The 19,880-nt window shown below is 37.2% G+C and overlaps 1 protein-coding gene and 1 long non-coding RNA gene across 4 annotated transcripts in view; both read left to right on the forward strand.

The window, feature by feature from the left end:
• FAM219A (family with sequence similarity 219 member A) overlaps positions 1–19,880 on the forward strand; it is a 91,627-nt gene that overhangs the window by 8,773 nt on the left and 62,974 nt on the right. The gene's annotated exons all lie outside the window — the stretch shown is intronic.
• The window catches only part of LOC141495361 (uncharacterized), a 52,355-nt gene continuing 32,475 nt past the window's right edge, over positions 1–19,880 (forward strand). Inside the window, exon 1 of the long non-coding RNA XR_012470748.1 lies at positions 1–19,880. This exon is cut by the window's right edge and continues 11,499 nt beyond it. This is a non-coding gene — a long non-coding RNA (uncharacterized LOC141495361).

Below are 19,880 nucleotides of genomic sequence, written 5' to 3' on the forward strand. Positions count from 1 at the left end.
GGCTAGGGACCAGACAGAGAGAAAGATCTCAATCATAAGACCCTGGAAGGAAGCTCTGAGACCACCCAAGCTAATCCTTCATGTGACCAAAAGTATAAATCAATAATGAGGCATTTTTCATTGCTTTATTTTCAGTGACTAGACTGTATTTGATCTCCATCGCCACTTCTTAGAATCCCTAAATTTCTTTAGAGTACATTTCCTATACACTTTCCTGATTTTTCCCCACTTCTCCCTTTCCCCAAACTCCCCATTATCATCGATCTCTATCCCTTGTTATTACTTTATACATAATTTGTATTTATTTACTTTTGTATTTTTTGTATCTTCTCTTTTCCTTCCATTTTTCTCCCTCACATCAAATAAAAGCTCTTAAAGGGAAGAAATTCTTTTATTTTTGTCTTTGTATTCCTAGCATTTGGTACAGTGACCTATATTTAGTAGGTGTTTAATTTGTTGACTGGTGTCCATGAGAGTGAGGGAAGAGTGAAAATAAAGTGGAGTGTATTTTTTCTATTAGGAAGGCATAGAACAGAGGATTGGATACGAACTAACTGGATCATGGAGGGCCTAGACTGATTTACCTTAGAGCACCTGATAATTCAGGTAGAACTGGGATGTGAGTAAAGTTCTCATGTTTGGTGATCTGTTACAAACCTGTCTTCCTAGGAAGTCTTTTCCCATTGTAGTGTCACACAAGTTTTTGAGGGTGAGGAAAATAGGCGAGGTATGTGAAGGCCCAGTCAGCCTCACTGTAGCAACAAAAATGATGACTGTACTCTCCAGCTTTGTTGTGAGGATGGAGAAAACTATTAATAGTGTGGGGATCTTTAATATTTAATTAGTAAATTCCCATCTCCACTGATGATGAGGCTCCTGCACAAGTCTTTTAATATTGAGCGACTAGCTCACATCCTTCCAGAGATGAGAAAACATCTGGTGCTGTTAGAAGGCTGAATGCCAGTACAGTATGTCCTGGCCCTCATGTGCCAGTTTGCTTAATGTTTTCCTTGCAAATGCAAAAATCAAAAGCTAAAGGATATTGAACTAGGGGCAGATCCTGTTGTTTAGTGGAAGAACTACCAGCTATAAAGCAGAATCAGACAGATTCATAAGCCCTTGCAAATTAACATGCAGTTTGCATCTAGTGGCAAGAGGGATTTGTTGGTTGTGCTACTGTACCAACAAAATCATGAAACCCTACCTGAGAGAGTTCTTAGGATCACTGATAGTCTCCTTCCCAGGGTTTGTTGCCTTTAGCTTGCTTTCTCTTATCTGTTTGAGCATTGGCTGAAGAAAGAATATGACCAGTCCTGAAGTTTATTGGAAATGTTAGGAGCAAAGGGATCAGTATTAGTATGGATGTGATGAGGATTTGGGAGATAAAATGAGGAATATAAAAGTGAAGGAGGATCAATGATATATAAGCTGTCCAGAGGTAAAGAAGCAGCAAAGAATACCATTCATGAACCAGGGTTGGTGTATTTGTCAGCCACAACCCTATAGTCTACTAAATGTACTGACCTATAATATTAGTTTTTTTCAAAGGTTTCAGTGACTGACCACTTCTGAATTTTTAAATATCGATTTTAAGATTTGTCACAGAAGCCACATGGATGGGTTTCCAACATCTGAAGATTTGAGAAGTCTCTCCTGACTGGTGATCCAAGCCTTATTTTCCTGGAATTCAGCTGACTAGTCTGAGCAAAGTAAGGGGTGAGATGACAAGAGGGAAGATTTTGACTTCCTTTAGAAACCCTGAACTCTCTATAGAGCACTACCACAGTCTGGATGGAGGACTTTGGGTTTTCCCCTATTTAAATTGGATGAAAAGAAGACCATTTTCTTGACATCTTTGTGGCAAGGTCTAAAGGGATCCCTGTAAGATGGCCTGAAAACAGGTGATTTTTTTATAATACTTTTAGAACCAATAGAAAAAGCAACAATGCACTGTAATATTTAAGATTTTTGAAGGATAGAAAACTAGAAAAAGTCATTGTGTTGTTGATGAGAATTAGGGTCAACAATTAAAGGTAGAGATCAAGGATTACTGAAAAACAAAATTACAGTTCCCCTTAGGATTTAAAACTTGCTCGTGATTTATTCTAGGTTGTTGCAATGTATACAGATTAAAACTATCTGTTCTCTTCAGTACAGTACATAAATGGGAATCCTTAAACACCCTATGTAAATAGAAATTAATGCTAACTTTCCTGAGGAGGAATTTTCCTAAGACCAAGTAAAACTACTAACAGATTAATCTCTTGTTCTGGAACATGAGCATTTCTTTTCCCATAATTCTAACGTGAACTCTGCTCCTGGTTGTGTCTAAAGAGCCATGTGTTGCCTAGGTTTATTTCTCTCTTTCAGCATTTCCAGGCATTTCCTGTCTCTGGAAAATGGCTCATGGAAAAATACTGTGTTGGCAAAGACCTCAGCTCTTGTCACTCACAAGACTCACCACATCTAGCCTACAGAACATTCAGAGCTTCTTGACCAGTGTGGGTGGCCTTTTGATGTTTTCCCTTTTGCTTATTTATTTTTAATCTAAAAGAAATTCTGTCACCCTCTCTTTATAGTAATTGGTGGATCAGAACAACTTATCCTACCCAACTTGCCATTGGAATTGCCAGTTTTCTTCCTTATTCTTCTGCTATGTGTAGTAAACACCATGGCAAACAATTCTGGAAAGTATTTGGTGTTAATTACTATTCTCTCAGGCAGGTCCAATATTATCACATGAATATTTGCAAAGAGCTTGCTTCCTTAATTTTGCGACTTGACTATAAGTTATTGATCCTCCCTTGATTTCCTGCAGTGCTCCCTCTTCTAAAACTTACTTCCTAGTTAAATAAAGTTGTTAGAGTTTCAACATTATGTATAATCAGAGCCAAAAGATGCTTAAGAGTGAACCCTCAGGGAATCACTTTTCCATAATGCTAGATGTGGCAGGTATGATAAAATTCCAGGTGGTCCTTAGAATCTATTGAGCCATAGGGATGGGATAGAAATGGTCAAATAGTAGAGATCTTTAAGCTAGAACTTGACCTGCCAGGATATATATGTAGTCAAGTAGACAAGCTGCAGCCTAGCTCTGCTGAATTGCAGCACACAGGATGCCCAAGTGACACTGCTGGGCCTCTGACTAAGCTGCTACTGTTTTGGTTATGTGAGCATTTTTGGCAGTCAGGCATTTGTTATTCTGTGCTCAACGAAGTCTGAGTGAACCAGTCTCCCTCTAGGTTGGCTGTATCCTATGTTAGCCCAGTACCTGAGGAAGCCAGAGAAGGTTGAGAATTGGTGAGCTTAAACTGGAACGATTGACACTAACTGAATCTTCTAGCATTCTAAACCCTCTCCCAGTGCACTGATTTGCTATTAATACTTCCCTTATTTATCCTAAGAACTTAAAATGCAAAGAGGAGAGCTGGACTTCTTCTTAGCCTCTGGGTATCTAGGATTTTTTTACCTTGGAGTTTGAGTGCCATCCTAGGAGGAAATCTCTTATTTTGAAAGGAAAAAGTTATTTTAACTTTGGGCTTGGGAATGCTAGATAATTTGGACAATACTTCAGTAAATGTGCATTAAATCACTATCATATTTAGAGCATTATAATAGGACAGGGCTGTCCAAAATGCAACCCACCGGTAGTTTTAGTAAAACAAAACCTAGCTCCTCAGCTACAGCATTCTCACTAAAATGGCAAATCAAACTATATTGTCTATTGTTTCAATAAAAAACTTTTAAAAGTAAGGTTAGACAGCCCTGTAGTAGAAGATAGAGTTAAATAAGACTCACCCTCTACCTACAGGAAATTTAGTCTTAATAATTATCATACATATACATATAACTTCATAAAATAAAATAATAAATGAATGACATTATAGATTTAGGGATGGGATGGGGGTCAGGGAAGGCTTCAGGGAAGGTTACAATGTTTGAATTAGACTTTTTTAATTAAAGAAAGAATAAATAGGAATTCAATTGTAGTCTGAAAGGTAGGAGTTGGACTTGATGAAATGGGAAACATCACATACAAAGGAAGAGGTGGGGAATCATAAGGGATATGAAAAATCAGGTTTGGCTGGAACATGGGAGAGAATAATAAGAGTTAAGGCTGGCAAGATAGGATAATGCCAAAGCATAGATTTTGAATGCCTAGCTAAACAATTTCAACTTTGATATATAGATTTAGAATTGTAAGGGTCATCTAATCTAACCTCCTCATTTTACAGATGATTTGCTTAGAGTTGCACAAGGTAATTAAGTGGAAGGGCCAGAATTTTGTATCTAGATCTTATGAATTTACTTAGTCAATAGGGATCACTGAAAATTGTTCAATATAGAAGTGACATAATTAGATATAGTTATAAGGAATATTAGTCTGACAACAGTGTGAAAGACAGATTGAAGTCAGAGCTGTTGAAATGGCCTTGGGTGCTTTGATGAGAGTTGTTTGTACTTGAGAAGTGGCACCAGAAATAGAGAATAAAGAACAGGTGCAAGAAAGTAAGGAGAGATTGTCAAGGTAAAATCAACAGAACTCTGTAGTCATTTGGCTCTGAAGTATAAAAGAGTCAAAAACATTACCAAGATTTTAAATATGGGAGATTGGAAGAATGGTGTGCCACTGGTAGAAATAGTGAAGTTACAAGAGGAATAGGTTTTGAATTAAAAGTCAATTTCAATTTTGGACATGTTGAGTTTGAGGTACCTCTGAAATACCCTGGTAAGTGTATCCTAATAGCATTCCGAATTGTGGGCTTTGAATTCATGAAAGAGATCAGGTTGGAGTTTGAGATTTGAAAGTAATTTGCATTTAGGTGAAATTCTAAATTGTGATTACCTATTAGCTACAGAATAAAATAGTCTCCACTATGTGGCATCCTAATCTGCCTCTAGCCTACCTTTCCAGGTTTGTTACACATTATTCCTCTTTTTACTTGCTATATTTAGCCAAATTGGCATCTTAAATGACTTTATATTTCCTTTCTTTGATTTTGCACAAGCTGTTTTCCTTCCTTATCTATAGATGTTACTTTGTATAGAGTACCAGATGTGGAGTCCAAATTCAGCCCCAGACACTAGTTGTGTGACCGTGGGCAAGGCATTTAATTTCTGTCTGCCTCCATTACCTCACCTGTCAAATTTCCCAGGGTTGTTATTGTAAGAATCCAATGAAATAATATCTGAAAAGTACTTTGCAAACCTTGAAGCTCCATGCAAATGCCAGCTGTCGTCATCATCATCATCATCATCATCATCATCATCATCATCATCGTTATTATTAAAATTCTGAGAATCCCTAACTTCCTTCAAAATTCTGTTTAAATCCTTCAGCTACTAGTATTCTTCATGGAGATTGTTATTATTCAGACATTTCAGTGACCCTATTTGGGGATTTCTTGACAGAAATACTAGAGTGATTTGCCATTTCCTCCTCCAGCTCATTTTGCAGATGAGGAAACTAAGGCAAATAGGGTTAAGTGATTTGCCAATGGCCACATAGTTACTAAGTGTTTGAGACCAGATTTGAACTCAGGAAATCTTCCTGACTCCAGGGCTAGCATTCTATTCACTGCACCACCAAGCTGCCCCTTAAGGGAATTACATTGAATATGTTTTGTATTTATTTATGTGTGTGTGTTTTCCCCATAGAATATAAATTACTTGACGTCAGAGATCATTTAATTTTTATCTTTGTATTCCTGTTACCCAGAACAGTTTCTGGGGTGTGTGTGTGTGTGTGTGTGTGTGTACAAATATAGATATAGCTTGATAAGTACTTGTGGAAATATTGTACAAAAGTGCTGGATTTGGGGTCAGATGACCTGAGTTTGTCACTTAACCTATTTGGGCCTCCTTACTGGTAAAATGAGAGGATTGAACTAGATGATTTTTAAGGTCCTTTCTAACTCGAATTCTGTGATCCTGGAAGGTTGATTTATAAGTGATATGAAGTAGTTTTGAAGAAGAAGCATCCATCTCCTTTGGTGAAGTAGGTAACAAATTCCTCCATTCTTAGTGTATAGGGTCAAGGTGCAGCTGTAGTCACAAGGTTTGAGGGGGGGGAAATTGGAACAAAACCTTTGAGGAATGAGAGAAGTCAATAAGTATTGCTGAGTAGTAGTAAAGTCCTAACCGAGGTTAAGCACCATAAATTTGTAATGGATAAAGTCAGCTTAATTCATGGCTTTTTCCAGTGACATCCAGCAGCAGGAGAGCAGAGGCAACAGACTGAGAGAGTAGGAATTAGCCAGGGTTGAGGATTAGTAGGTCTATAATAGTTGGGGCTGGTGAAGATTCTGTTTGTCTTCTTTCCAGAGTGGCACAAGCAACTCACAAAGAAAGCTATGCACAAAGAAGTGTAGCAAATATTAAGAAGGAGCCATGACTGTAGTTCAGTCCTGTGCTCCATCCAATGCAGCTCTGGGGCAGTTAGCCCTCAAGACCTGATTATGTACAAAGTTCTACACAAACTTAAAACTATGCAGCTTTGTAACTGCTGGAGTCACTTTGGTTTATTTGTGAAGTGAGGGAGCTGAACTTGAGGCTGTCATCCCATATATCTTGAAACTTCAGTTCTGGAGTCAGGAGGATAGGAGCCCTTAAATTTAAAGATTTGGTTCCTTTCCTTACTTAGAACTATCTCATTTAGTTAGGGAGAAAAGAATATCTTAAATATAAAATGTATAATTCAAAAATATCTTTAAAATAAAGTATCCTAAGAACACTCATTAATAAACAGCATAGCAGCAGCCTGATAATGAAGGATACTGGATTTAGAGTCAGGGAGAACTCATGGTTCCATTCATTCCTGCCTCTGTCACCATTTGTGTGACATTTAACTTCTTTGACTATCAGTCTCCTCATCTTCAAAATGGATCTTGTTATTACTGTAGTACCTTTCTTGTGGGGTTGTCAAAGGATCATAATAAGATTAGTAGATATAAAATGCTTCAGACTCTGTATAAAGCTCTATATAAATGCCAGGATAATTTGTTTTACTATTCTTATTCTTATTATTATTACCCTTAAGTGTTGTTTAGTTCATAGTACTATATAAGAAAAAGAATTTATTAATTACCAAGGGTTATTTTAATTAGAACTTATTTCCCTTAATGCTTGGCCTCCCCTATCAACTCAGAGCCTGCATCAGCCAAGAGTTATTTCTAGCTTGAGCTACTGATACTTGCTCTGTGAGTTGTACCCACTTCTCTCCTGGAGAGGTCAAGGCATTAGAGGGGGCAGAGGGAGCTTTGTTTCAAACTACACATTCTATCTTCCCTGGCATTCTTCTTTTGCATGCTTCAGAATAGTTAGAGGTGGTTTTTAAAAGTTAGAGACCCATAATTGGCAATATTAATATTCTCCCTCAGTACTGCCCCAGTGGCAATAGCCACTCTCCCAAATACTTTGCCTTCATCAGTTACAAAGCCAGTTTATATTTATGTTTTTCATTCCCAAACTTAGATTTTCAGTTTATTATATTATATATATATATTATATTACTAGCCTGCCATCACTTTTTATCACTTGAATATATCACATTTTCCCCTTGCCACCTTTTCCCTTTTCAGCAGAACCTTTTCAAGAGAGAGGCTTAAAGTGTAGTTCAGCGAGGACTAGAATTGGGCAATCAGCTGAGCCGGCACTTCCAGGCTTCTAGCTATTGTGCTGTGAGCCTTTATTGAGATGAACTGATTGGTTTCTGAGATTGAAGTTAGGGCTGCTTTCCTTATGTCTGGCTAATGAATAGGATTGTAAGAGGTGTTCTGCCTCAGTTTTGCCATTGAAGAAGGGAGAGGGTAGGGAGAGGTAGTGTGGGGAAGGAGAGACATCAAATCTCAAATTCAAATCTCTCCAGTTTAATGGAAGGATCCTGTTATATAGATGTAAAAGAATAGGGAATCTGATTACAATCCTTGGCAGACATCTTCAAGTGTTCTTTAACTTACTTACTAGGCTTCCTTTTCTCAGCTTATATTATGGCGTTGTTTCTGAAACAACTGGTCTAGGCAGGCTCCCTGAGTCTGGTCTTCTGGGTCTGCCAGAGCTTGACTAAATTGTAGGCTGATGGGAAAGGAAAGCATTTGAGAGGGACAAGGCTGTTTGCATTTTTTCTAGACTCCTGATTGTTAGGAGACATTATGAAACTGCTAAGTAGGTTTTAGAAGTCCAGTTCTCACCCTATCTCTTTCTTCTAGCTGGGTATATCAAGGAACTTTGAGGGCTGGAAGCACATTTGATAATTCCTGAATCCTGTAATAGTACAGGAGACTTCCTTGGTCCACAAATTTTCTAGTCCTAACAAGAAATTAGTGATTTTGGTTCTCATTCTTTTTAGATATATGTACCTAATAAATGCAGAAATATACTTGCTCATTTGGAGCCAGTGGGGAACAGGGAACTTGGGATCTGCTACATTCATTCACATATTTATCAGAATACTCTTCTGGAAATCATTTGTGGACTTTTACCCACTTGCTGGTTCTTCCCTAGACTAAACATGTGACCCCAAATTTTGCATGTATTTTGAGTCCCTACCCAACATGGATGCAGAAGATTTTCTAAAAAAATCCATTTATAGATGAGAATTGAACCTTACTTTTTGTACTGATTACAATTTAAGATTCCTGAATGTTCGAAAGCCATGTAGTAAGTGGAGCACTAAACTTGTTATATGACTAATCTGGGTTCTGATCCTTCCTTAACCATTAGTTGTGTGATTCTGGCAAATCTCTTAGCCTCAATTTGCTCATCTGTAAAATGGAGATAAGATTAAGAAAGCAAGCAAGTCCTTAGGAAAAGTGTTTAAAGGTGTGGGTCTTTATTTAGTTCCTATTCAAGCAAGATTTATTGAATGAACCTATGTGAATTAAGCATAAGGAACTTAATTAGTTGTAGCTATTGAAACCATTCATGTGAATCCTGCCTCTGCTTACTACCTTTTCTCCTTCCCTATTCAATTGTATGCTTGATTATACATGTTCTTGAGAGAATCACCTTCCCTCTCTGATGGCATTGGATGTTTTCATGGGTTGCTCCAGTTCCTGGTATCCTTATTTTTCCTTTGTTCCTTGTTTTCTCTTGTTTCTCTTGAAAGATTGTTCTCTTGTCCAGTAACCTTTGGTTGGGTTAGTATCTCTTTAGAGAGAGAGAGAGAGAGAGAGAGAGAGAGAGAGAGATACAGGTCAGACATGGTTCACAGCTCTCTCTTGTTCTTTAGAGCTATTGAGAGCTTGAAGTGTTTCTTTTTGCTTGTTTTTGTATCTCCAGGGCCAAGTACAATGCCTGATTTATAATAGGTATTTAATAAATGTTTTTTACTTACTTCTGCCTCCTCCATGAAACAGGGAGAGGGTGCTTATCTATCCCATTATCATATAGACTCCATACTTAAGGCCACATTGCTCCATTGTGTAAAACCACAGGCACTATATACATTTTGGGGAAAAAAAATCTTTTTAACATGTACTGTCACAGTTATATTGATTCTCACTAGTGTATTTGCATGATGTTTGAAAGTCAGGAGAGCTGTCTCTATTCCCAGAGAGATACCTGACATGCTGTGATAGCTTGGAAAAGTTACTTATTTTGGGGGTAGAGGGACCTTAGTTTCCCTGTTTGTAAAAATGAGGATAAAAATCCTTGACTAGCTCACCTCACAGAATTGCTGGGAATGTCAATATAAATGTTAAGGATCTTTTTCTCTGAATTTTCTGAATTATCTGAATTACTTTGTAGCCTGAAGCCAGGTTGGGTGTGTGGCTATTAGATAGGTGGATTTGGAGCTGTGGAAAGAGTATCAAGAACCAAGCCACAAGAACTAACACACAAGCTCTGTACCCCAGAATAAGTCACTTCATCTGTCTAGGCTTTGATTTCCTTCTCTGTGAAGGCTGGATTAAATGGTTTCTGAAGTTTCTTCCAGGCCTAAAATAAATACAACTTGTTTTTATGGTTATGGTGGTGATAGGGATGCTGCAGATCCTGGAGAGAAAACCTTTAAATCTGGTTTAAATAAAGAAACCCCTCTGTCCCATATATGCCCACTGAGTCATTCTAACCTGACAAGGTTTTTCCAAGGAGAAACTATGGGAGGGGGGAATGAACTTGAGCCTTGTATCTCAGCCCATGAACTTCTTAAAAATAAATGTTGATAACTAAAGTTTCCTTTTTAATCTGTTTTTTTTTTTAAATATATTCTAGGGACAGCTAGGTGGCGTAGTGGATAAAGCACCAGCCCTGGAGTCAGGAGTACCTGGGTTCAAATCCAGTCTCAGACACTTAATAATTACCTAGCTGTGTGGGCTTGGGCAAGCCACTTAACCCCATTTGCCTTGCAAAAAAAAAAAAAACCTAAAAAAATATTCTTTTAAAAACATTCTGAGAAGAGGTCCATAGACTTCAACAGACTGCCAAAGAGATCCATGACACACAAAAAAAGGATAAAAACCCTATATTACACTATCTTCTCTATCCCACAAGCATCCTACAATGGTTTGGTCTGGAAGTGCTGTAGAAAACAGACCAGAAAAATGGAATATATACCTGATTTATGAATTTTCATTTAATTTATTTGTTTGACCTTTTGGCTTGCCACTCAGTGTTTACCATCCAGGTCTTATAGCCTCATTTGATTTTTGTTAGTTTGGGTTGGCAACTGGAGTCTAAGGAGTGAGAAGTTCTCTGGTAGCTTAATTGTAGCCAGGAGAGCAGATTTTAAAAAATGATTTGTCTGGCCAGAAGATAGAACTGGGAACAGTATGGGCAGGTAAATTGGGTCTTTTTGTGGAATTAAAGATGTCTATAGGAGGCAATTGATAGCAATTGGTGATTCTTAGGAATAGAATTGACAGGTTGTTTTTTGTTTTTTTTTTTTTTTTTGCTCTTCCCCCATTCCTTCTTAAAGAAAAGAAACTAGAAAGAAATTACCCTAGTCAATAAGGAAAGCAACTTCCATAGCTGTTTCCCACCCAACCTATAACATAAGGCCAGATTACTGTTCTAATTAAATTGTAGCTATATGAACTTTTCCAGGAAGCTATGTCTGCTGTCTTTGTTCAGTCTAAGACTAAGATGTTGATTTCTTTGTCATATAATTCTTAGAAACTTAAAATGTTATAGTGAAAAGGACCCATTTTTACAAATGAAGTAATTGAGGTCCTAAAGAGATTAAGTTATTTGCCAAGGTCACACAAGTAGTAAGAACGAGGCCTTGACCCTGTCATCTTATTCTAGTTGTAATGATTTTCCCACTTCTCCACAAGATCATTTAATTTAAATCCCTCCCATTTTAAAATGAAGAAGTTGAAGCCTGAAAACATGAACTCTTAGTAATTGTATGAGTTTTGTTTTATGAGATGAACTGTGTATAAAATTTTTAAATTGTAGAATATTACATCCATGTGATTTCATCAAGTGATTTCATTTTTATGTTTGTAAAATCCACTTTTGAAAAATCTAGCTCTAATTTAAGAGGATGAAGGGCCTTCTTTACAGTGAAACCAAGAGAATCTAAAGAAGCTGGAATCCTCAGGAACACTTCAGTTACCAAGGTAAAAAGAGAGAGGAAGCTATCTATCTCATAATTTGGGGGAGATGTAGACCCAGTAGAGATGGAATAAAAGAGAAAATCCTATATGGATTTAAAATGGAGATACAACAGACTCCTTTTGGTCCTTCACAATTTCTTAACAGAGCCTAATGAAGTAAGGAACTGAGATGGCCCATCTTAGCCTTCAAATCTCCCAATGCAGAATTACTCTGCAATTAAATCTTAGAGGGTTAATATTAACTTGTTCATATGCACACATGCATTATTATCTCATTTAGCAATCTCTTCAATATTGCACAGCCAGAGAGCCAAATGTGAATGAAAGATAGCACTAAAGAAATTCTGTTGAAGACAGTTATTAGTAATAAAATCTTTGTTATCTCCCAGTGTACCCCATTTATCAGTCCCTACAAGTTTTGTGAGATACCATTTCTCCCCAACTCCACATATTAAATATGTAGTTTTAAATCACTCATTTGACAGATAATGAGTGAGTTCATTCTTTGAGGCGTAAAAAGTGAAAATATAGTCTTTGCCTTCAAGGTGTTTATAGTCTCACTGGGGAAACAAAATCTAAGCATGATGAAAACTGCTTGTGAATGTAATATTAGAGACAAATAATAGCTCCATACAGCAGCATAAGCAGTGGCACAAAGCAGTACTTCTTAAATTGACAGCAATACAGGCAGTGAATATGCCAATGAGCATTTATTAAATGTTTACTGTGTGTTAAAAGTGCTAAATACTGAGGATACAAATAGGAAAACACTGTTTCAAAGAGTTCTTCACATTACATAGGAGACTTCAGTTGCAAATCATATGGAAAGGTCTCATGGTCCTTAAAGAGCTTGTGGCAAAGTTAATGGTATTGCATCTTCTTTAATTTCCACTCAGAAAATCATATCCTTGTCTAATTTTGATGCATTTGACAATACCATGAATTTCAGTGGTAAGAGCTTTCTTTTCAGGTCTTCAGAAGCTGTGGCTACTAAGGAAGCAATAACCCCAGCTAGTTGGTAGTTCAGTTTCACTTGCCTCACCCATACTGCATCTTGTCCTTCAGGATCATTTGTTAATTCAGCTAGGTTGTCTTGCTTGTCCCATAGGTGGCAGTTGACAGTTAATGTGGATGACTTTTTCCCTTTATCACAGAGGTTGCTTACCTCTATAATGGCTGGGTATACTGGGTTGCAATCAGAGCGTGTAGACAGAGATGGGCTTGCTACTGTTCCTATGACTCTTGGGTTTACCTGTACATTGGTGTCAGTTGATTAGCAATTGGTGATTGTGGTGGGTTAGTGGTGATTGTAATAAAGATTGTTTGCTCTTTCTTCATAATAGTTTTTCACTTTAGTTGAGTGCATGAGTAGGTTAATAGTCTAGGTTGTACTTCTATTTCCAGAGTTCTTGGGCTTAGGGTCCTACCCTGTTTCTGTCAAGGTCTGAAGGAAGGTGCTGGTCAAGGTAGAATGAAAAATCAGAGAGAGTCAACATGCTGACTGAGACATAGATATATTGACTTGACCAATGAATGAATTCGATTTGTTTGAGACTTCCATTTGTTACAAGAATTTCACTTTTCTTCCTTTTTCATTGGGGGTGGATTAGGTATAGCAAAGAGAGAAAAAAGATTTTTATTTTTTAAAAAAATGATTTATTTAAAGGAAGAAAAAATAGAAGTAGGAGGGGTTGTTAGGTTTGAGTAGTCTGGGGAAGGACTTGATAGCCTTGTCCCAGAAGGCAGTCGAGAGACCATTTTAAAAAGAACCTGTATAAAAGCATCAAATATTGCTGAAAGGACAAAGAAAAATGAAGACTGAGAAAAAGGCCATTGGATTTAGGAGGTCATTTATGACCTTTCAGGTTGCAAACTCCATATAGAATGGAGGAAGTTGAAACCAGATTAGAAGAGCTTAAAGAGAAAGTGAGTGCAGACCTCTCAAAAGATTTGACAACGATTGGAAGGGAATGAATGAATGATAGAGAAGTGGCAATAGGATTAAGAAAAAGCACTTTAAGGCTTTGAGAGCCCTATATGTATTTTGTATGTGTCACTGGGAAAGGATCCAGTGGAGAGAAATTTGAAGATGCCAAGGGAGGGAATAATAGATACATCAAGGTCCTGAAGGTAGCAGGAAAAGATGGGATTAAGATCATGGGTGGAGGGATTAATTTTGGAAAACTTGGAGGAAATCTCTTCATCTGAGACAATGACCAGTTGTTATCCAGTACTGAAAGTTCTGGTTTAAGAGCTGCTGTTTCCCCTCCATGTGGGAGTCCTCTCTGTTGCTTCTAACTGAGCTGCTGCCTATTGTAACAATTTAGAGTAGGCAAGGAGTGAAGAATGTTGATTTTTATACCTTGTGTCTCCTAGGTATCCTCTAGCTTTTAAAAAACCTTAAACTGGTAAAAATCTTAATACTGTTTGCAAGACCTCTATAAAAATCATGTTACTCTACCAGAGGTCATGTCTATTGTTCAAGTACAGGCAGAGGACAATCTAATCACTCTTATGCAGCAGTACTGGCTCTGCAGTACAAATAAGGAGAAAAACCTGGTCTCTATCTAAACAATTGCTGCTGAGGCATGGTGAACTGGACTGATTCAGCCCAGTCACTGGGCTGATTCAGAGGAGGCTGTATTGACAAATTATCCATTTGTCAGGAAGGGTCTTTATGAACAGTCATTAAGGACAGGGAGTTCCTCCCCTCCCCCCCCCACTATGACTGCACCGTTTGTCAAGAAGTCAGCCAGGTCAGGTGGCATATATTGGAAATAGAATTAGACAGGGAGGCAAATGGCTAAACTTTAGAATAAAGCAATAAAGTAACATAGTACTTAGGCAAGATACAGGGCAGGGTAGGCAAGACACAAGACTATCCAGTGTTGTGGCAAATTGAGACTATGGGTCAAACAAAGAATAGAAATCTGATTCTCTGTGTAAGTAGCCAGACAGGAAGTCCAGAACCTTGGATAGCTCCCTGGGGGACTGGTTCAGATTGTGTCTAGAGTCAATCTGGAAGCTTCAGAGTCTCTTGGCATATTTAGTTATCTCCCACTTTTTCCCCTACAGATCTCTGTATATCAAAAGGGCCTTGTCCCTTTCCTCCAGGCTTATTTTCTATTTTGTTCATCTCCCAAGAGATTAAAGGGAAGATAACATATTATAGGCTTTTCATCAAAATGTTCTCTTATGATCAGACATGTTGGTCAGAAGACTCATTCTCAGTGCACAGTTTATTATTTGGAAAGCTTTTGTCTGGATTATTGATATTCTTTGTATTTCCCTGTTAACTTCTTTCTCCAGCAACTCTGCACTTTACAGACCTGCTTTAACCCTTCCAAAACCCTGGGAGAGGACAGGAGGTAGGCAGAAGGTTTTATCCTTATATAACAAATGGAACCTGAAATGGGAGACAGGGAATTGATTGACCCTCACCTGTGGAAAGTCTGCAACGATGAAATTAATTTTTTCCTGGGTGACTTTAGCTAAATTGCTAAATTTAGCTAAATTGCAAAATCTCTGTCATTTTGTTCCATTAGCTTGTCATTCCAGTTTGGTTTGGTCTAACCTGAGGTTCCCTAAAACTCTTATCCTGGCTAAATCACACTTTGGGAGGAAAAGACAAGTATAGAACCATAGGACTAATTATCAATATCTAGATAATGGGTTATATAGGTAGATTTCATTGAGTCCATGAATTTGGATGGGAGAAAAATTAAATCATTATTTTCATTAACTTCTAATTGAAATTTAATATTTCCTTCAATAATGAATTCAGGCAACAAAAATTATTTAAAGATGGACTCCAAAGACTTCACCAGACTATTAAAGGTGTTCCCTTACAAATGCCTCATTTTTATGAGTCATCAGAAGCTCTGAGAACTTTGATCAAAAGAATTCGTCTGAGTCCATGTTGGCATACTCATGGGGAACCTAAGATACAGGCCCTGAGGCAGTATAAAACCTCTTCAGTTCTAGCAGATCCGATTTCTTTCATAGCCTCAGATGAACTGCCAACATAAGTAGGAACCCAGCAGAGAAGCTTTGTTTGAACCAAAGGAGTCGTGAGGAAAAAAAAATAGTGAGATACCAACTATGGTGAGCTAGGCCCTCCCTATATTTTAAATACAAATTTGAGAATGGGGTAACTGATTAGAGCACTCTGTACTTGCCATGTCCTTAAGGACAAAAACTTCTAGAGTCATTAATGGTTCTAGAAACATAGATGAAGTCCCCAGGTAACTTTTTGGTAATGCTTGATGGGATGTTGTATTTTTCAGGGGACTTTATATAGAACTGGGATCACTACAATTAGTTTTTGACTCTTTAGTTGATCTTTTTTTTTTTTTGGCTAGGCAAACAGGGTTAAGTGGCTTGCCCAAGGCCACACAGCTAGGTAATTATTAAGTGTCTGAGACCAGATTTGAACCCAGGTACTCCTGACTCCAAGGCCGGTGCTTTATCCACTATGCCACCTAGCCGCCCCTTTAGTTGATCTTCTAACCTTTATAAGAATAGATTCCTGATATCTGGGTTTAGGTGACTGAGAAAATGGATACTGTAGTCTGCAGTGTCCACCATCTGCTAATAGGTGTTGAGAATACACATAAAGAGAAGGAGACAATCTCTGCTGACAAGAAGCTTGTGTTCTAGTGGGAGATCAAACACACATACACACACACACACACTGTCAAATATATACTCTACATATAGCATAAAGTGAATAATTATACTGTAGTCTGCAGTGTCCACCATCTGCTAATAGGTGTTGAGAATACACATAAAGAGAAGGAGACAATCTCTGCTGACAAAAAGCTTGTGTTTTAGTGGGAGATCAAACACATACACACATACACACACACACACCTTCAAATATATACTCTACATATAGCATAAAGTGAATAATTATAAATATAAATAGTATATATAATAAATATCATTGTAATTAAATATATAATCAGTATGCTGTAGTATCTGTATACTATGGCATATAGTATGTGTAGATAAAGAGAATGTATCCATAAGTATTGCTAGGTTAAGTACAAGGTAGTTTGGCAGGGTGAGCACTAGGGCTTCTGAAGATGAAGAAATGCTTCATGCAGAAGATGATGTTTAACCTGAATCTTAAAGGTAGAGGACTCTTTGAGGTGGAGTTAAAGAAGAAGTACATTTCCAGGTATGTAGAAAGACCAGTACAAAAGCACATCATGTATAGTAAGAGAGTTTCGTGGAGAAAAGGAGGAGATATAGAAAAACAGGGCTCTCTGAAATCTTTGTGACGATTTTTTAATGAAAAATATGCTTTTCTTTTATCCTTTTTTTTTATATTTGTGTAGAAGATATGTCCAGAGGAACCTCATCAAGGTTAAAGAGATAATAAAGACATCTTCCTATGCAAGTTATTAATGTCCCATTGATTCCACATCTGTGGCTTTATCCCACATTGATGATTTCCCTTCAATGATGTGAGCATTCTTAGCTGGGGTATTTTGTTGGCCTGCTGATGATTAAGGATGATTGATTCATTTTCTTAGTATTTGGACTAGTGCTCTAAGGAGAAAGATCTAGAAACATGAAGAGGAAAAAACTGAGAAACAAAACTAGGAGAGGCCCTGGATATAGGGACAAGACCCAATTCCTTGAAGAAACTTTCAAATACTCAAAGCCTTTTCAAGCAGTCACATGACACCAGAAGAAAAAGTCCTAAGAATGACAGTAGGAAAGCTTTAGGGAATTCCTGAACAAAAGAGTCCTAGATCAGGCTCCAGGATGAGACAGTAGGCAGATCCAAGGGATGGCAAGGAACAGATCTACAATAAGAAAGGGCAAATCTCGACCTTGCTCATCACTAGTAATGTGTGTGCTATGAAGATTGTGCAGGTTTAGGACAAAAGGGTTGACTTTCTAAGGACCCCCAAATCACATTTTCTTATGTGAGAACCTCAACCTTAAGGTAGCTTTAAAAGACTAGAGGATTTTATAGGTGCCTGCGGAAGATAGAAACTCTCTAAAAAGAAAAAGAGGTTTTTTAATAATTCCTTGCCCTGCATGCAAGTTCTTTCTATTTTGAATTTGTATAAAATAAAAGTTAAATAAAGTCTACCTTTTATATTATGTATTATTGTCCTAAGTGCTTCTTTGGGAACTAAAGTTGTTCACAAGGGAAATGGTGAGGTAGAGTGTGATCCAAGAAAAGTCATTTGTGAGATGCCTTCAAGATGGAACCTCATCCTTATAAATCCAGAACTTTGACCCTTGGTCACAAGTTACAATTGAATAAGTATCCTTGGATACTAATTCAGTAGATTCAAACTTCAGTTCATTAATGTCCTTCTCTTTGCTTGATAATAGGCATTAGTTATTTTTCTCTTTTAATTGTATTAGATGTTCAGTAGTAATTGTCTTGTTAAGGAGTTGTTATAGCTCCAAAATCTAGCAAAATTGAATGAAATTCTTGACTTTCACAAAAGATAAGTAAGACCTAATTTGAGGCTTGAAATCAGATGACCAGAAAATAGAATCTGAACTGCTACAGTCACGTCAGCAGAAACAGGAAAGCACTTAATCCCCAAACTATAATCTTAACTATAAACTATAAACTTACAGAAGAGGTAATCAAAGCCGAATCAATTTGTGCTTATAATGACCCGTCTGGGCTCTAGAGAAGAGATGTAGAAATGTACCTTCCTCCCTTTGATATCCCATATTCTGTCAGATGGGGTTGCTTTATTGTTTATTGTTTATCTTTTCTTCCTTTTTTCTTTAGATCAAGAAAGCTAACTGGACAGAAATATATCCATAAATGATTTTGATATATATTTTTTAAAGTATCAAAAAATAATTTTTAAAAATGTAAAGTTGGCCCTATGAATTCTAACTTAAGCTTTGTCCCAGTTTTAGTTTGTGAATCCTCATAAATCATTTCACTCTCTGTCTCTGATTTGTTACTTCTGACCAAGCATTAAGCTTCATGAAATAGTCTTAGCAATACCTAGTATCACTTCTAACACGATTGGAGTATCCCTTCCAAGAAAAGAGAACAGACGTTGACCTCTCTAATATCCTACAAATCAGTGCCTTGTAGTGATTGATTAATATGGGGTCCTGCCAAGGGATAGGTAAGATGACCTCTCAGGTTTTTTTCTAGTGATTTTGATTCTGTGATCCCAGTGGTTGTGCCAGGAGAGAGTAAGAGAGTACTTAGCTGTCTTTGATGAGTTGAAATCATCAGATTCAGATAAAATAACTCCTCTGATATGAAGTGAATTGTCAGATGGGATTGTTGAGTCACTGAAGTGACTCTGAAGTATCCTAGAGAATATAAAAGGTATAACAGAATTAAGAGGATGGCAAATGACCTTATTTAAAGAGAAAGAACTATAGACCACTAAGCTAAACTTCAACTTCTGGCAGAATTCTTCAGCATAGTCTTAAAGGAATTCTCAGTGAATATTTAGAAGAAGAAAACAATCACAAAGAATCAACATGACTTCATTTAGAATTGGTAACTTCATTTCCCTTTTTTTTGAAAGAATTGCTAGAAGGATAAACCAGAAGAATGCTGTAGATATGCTTTACCAAAATGTTAGCTAAACTTTTTTTTTACAGAATCTCACGTAATTTGCATGAACAGGTTGGAGAGATATGGGCCAGATGATATATATAGTTAGTTCAATTAAAAAACTGGTTGAATGACTGAACTCAAAGGTTAGTCATGAATAATTCAATGTTAATTTGGAAAGAAGCCTGTAAGAGTGCCCAGCTATCTATGTGTGGCTCTATGATATTATTAATGACCTGTAAAAAGGTATAGAGGGTGAGAGAGGTAATATGGTAGAGAGGAAAGAACTCTGGACTTGGAATCAGGAGAGATCTGGGATTTAAATCCTACTTCTGTGACTAAATATGTGACTATGGGGAAGTCCCTTAAGTTCTTAGAGTCTCAGTTTCTTCATCTAAACAGTAGGGGTAGTAGTAATACCTGTACTACTGACTTTAGGATAGTTGTATGGATCAGATAATTAACATAAAGTGTTTTGCAACCTAAAAGTACTATGTGTGTTTATTTTTATATCTATGTATATATACACACATGTATACATAAATATCACAGTGATTATTTCAGTGATTATCTCAGGCTTATCAAATTTGAAAACAGCAAAAATCTGGAAGGGATAATTTAACAAGATCTAAAAAGATCTTGAAAGGCCAGAATGTTGGGCTGAAAAGATAAAATTTAAATGAACTTCACAAGGTCAGCATGGGAGAAGATTGACTAGTTATCCAGTAGTTGGTCTGAAAAAGTCTTTGGATTTA

The sequence above is a fragment of the Macrotis lagotis genome, chromosome 8 (genome assembly GCF_037893015.1).
Source record: "Macrotis lagotis isolate mMagLag1 chromosome 8, bilby.v1.9.chrom.fasta, whole genome shotgun sequence".
NCBI classification, from domain to species: domain Eukaryota; kingdom Metazoa; phylum Chordata; class Mammalia; order Peramelemorphia; family Peramelidae; genus Macrotis; species Macrotis lagotis.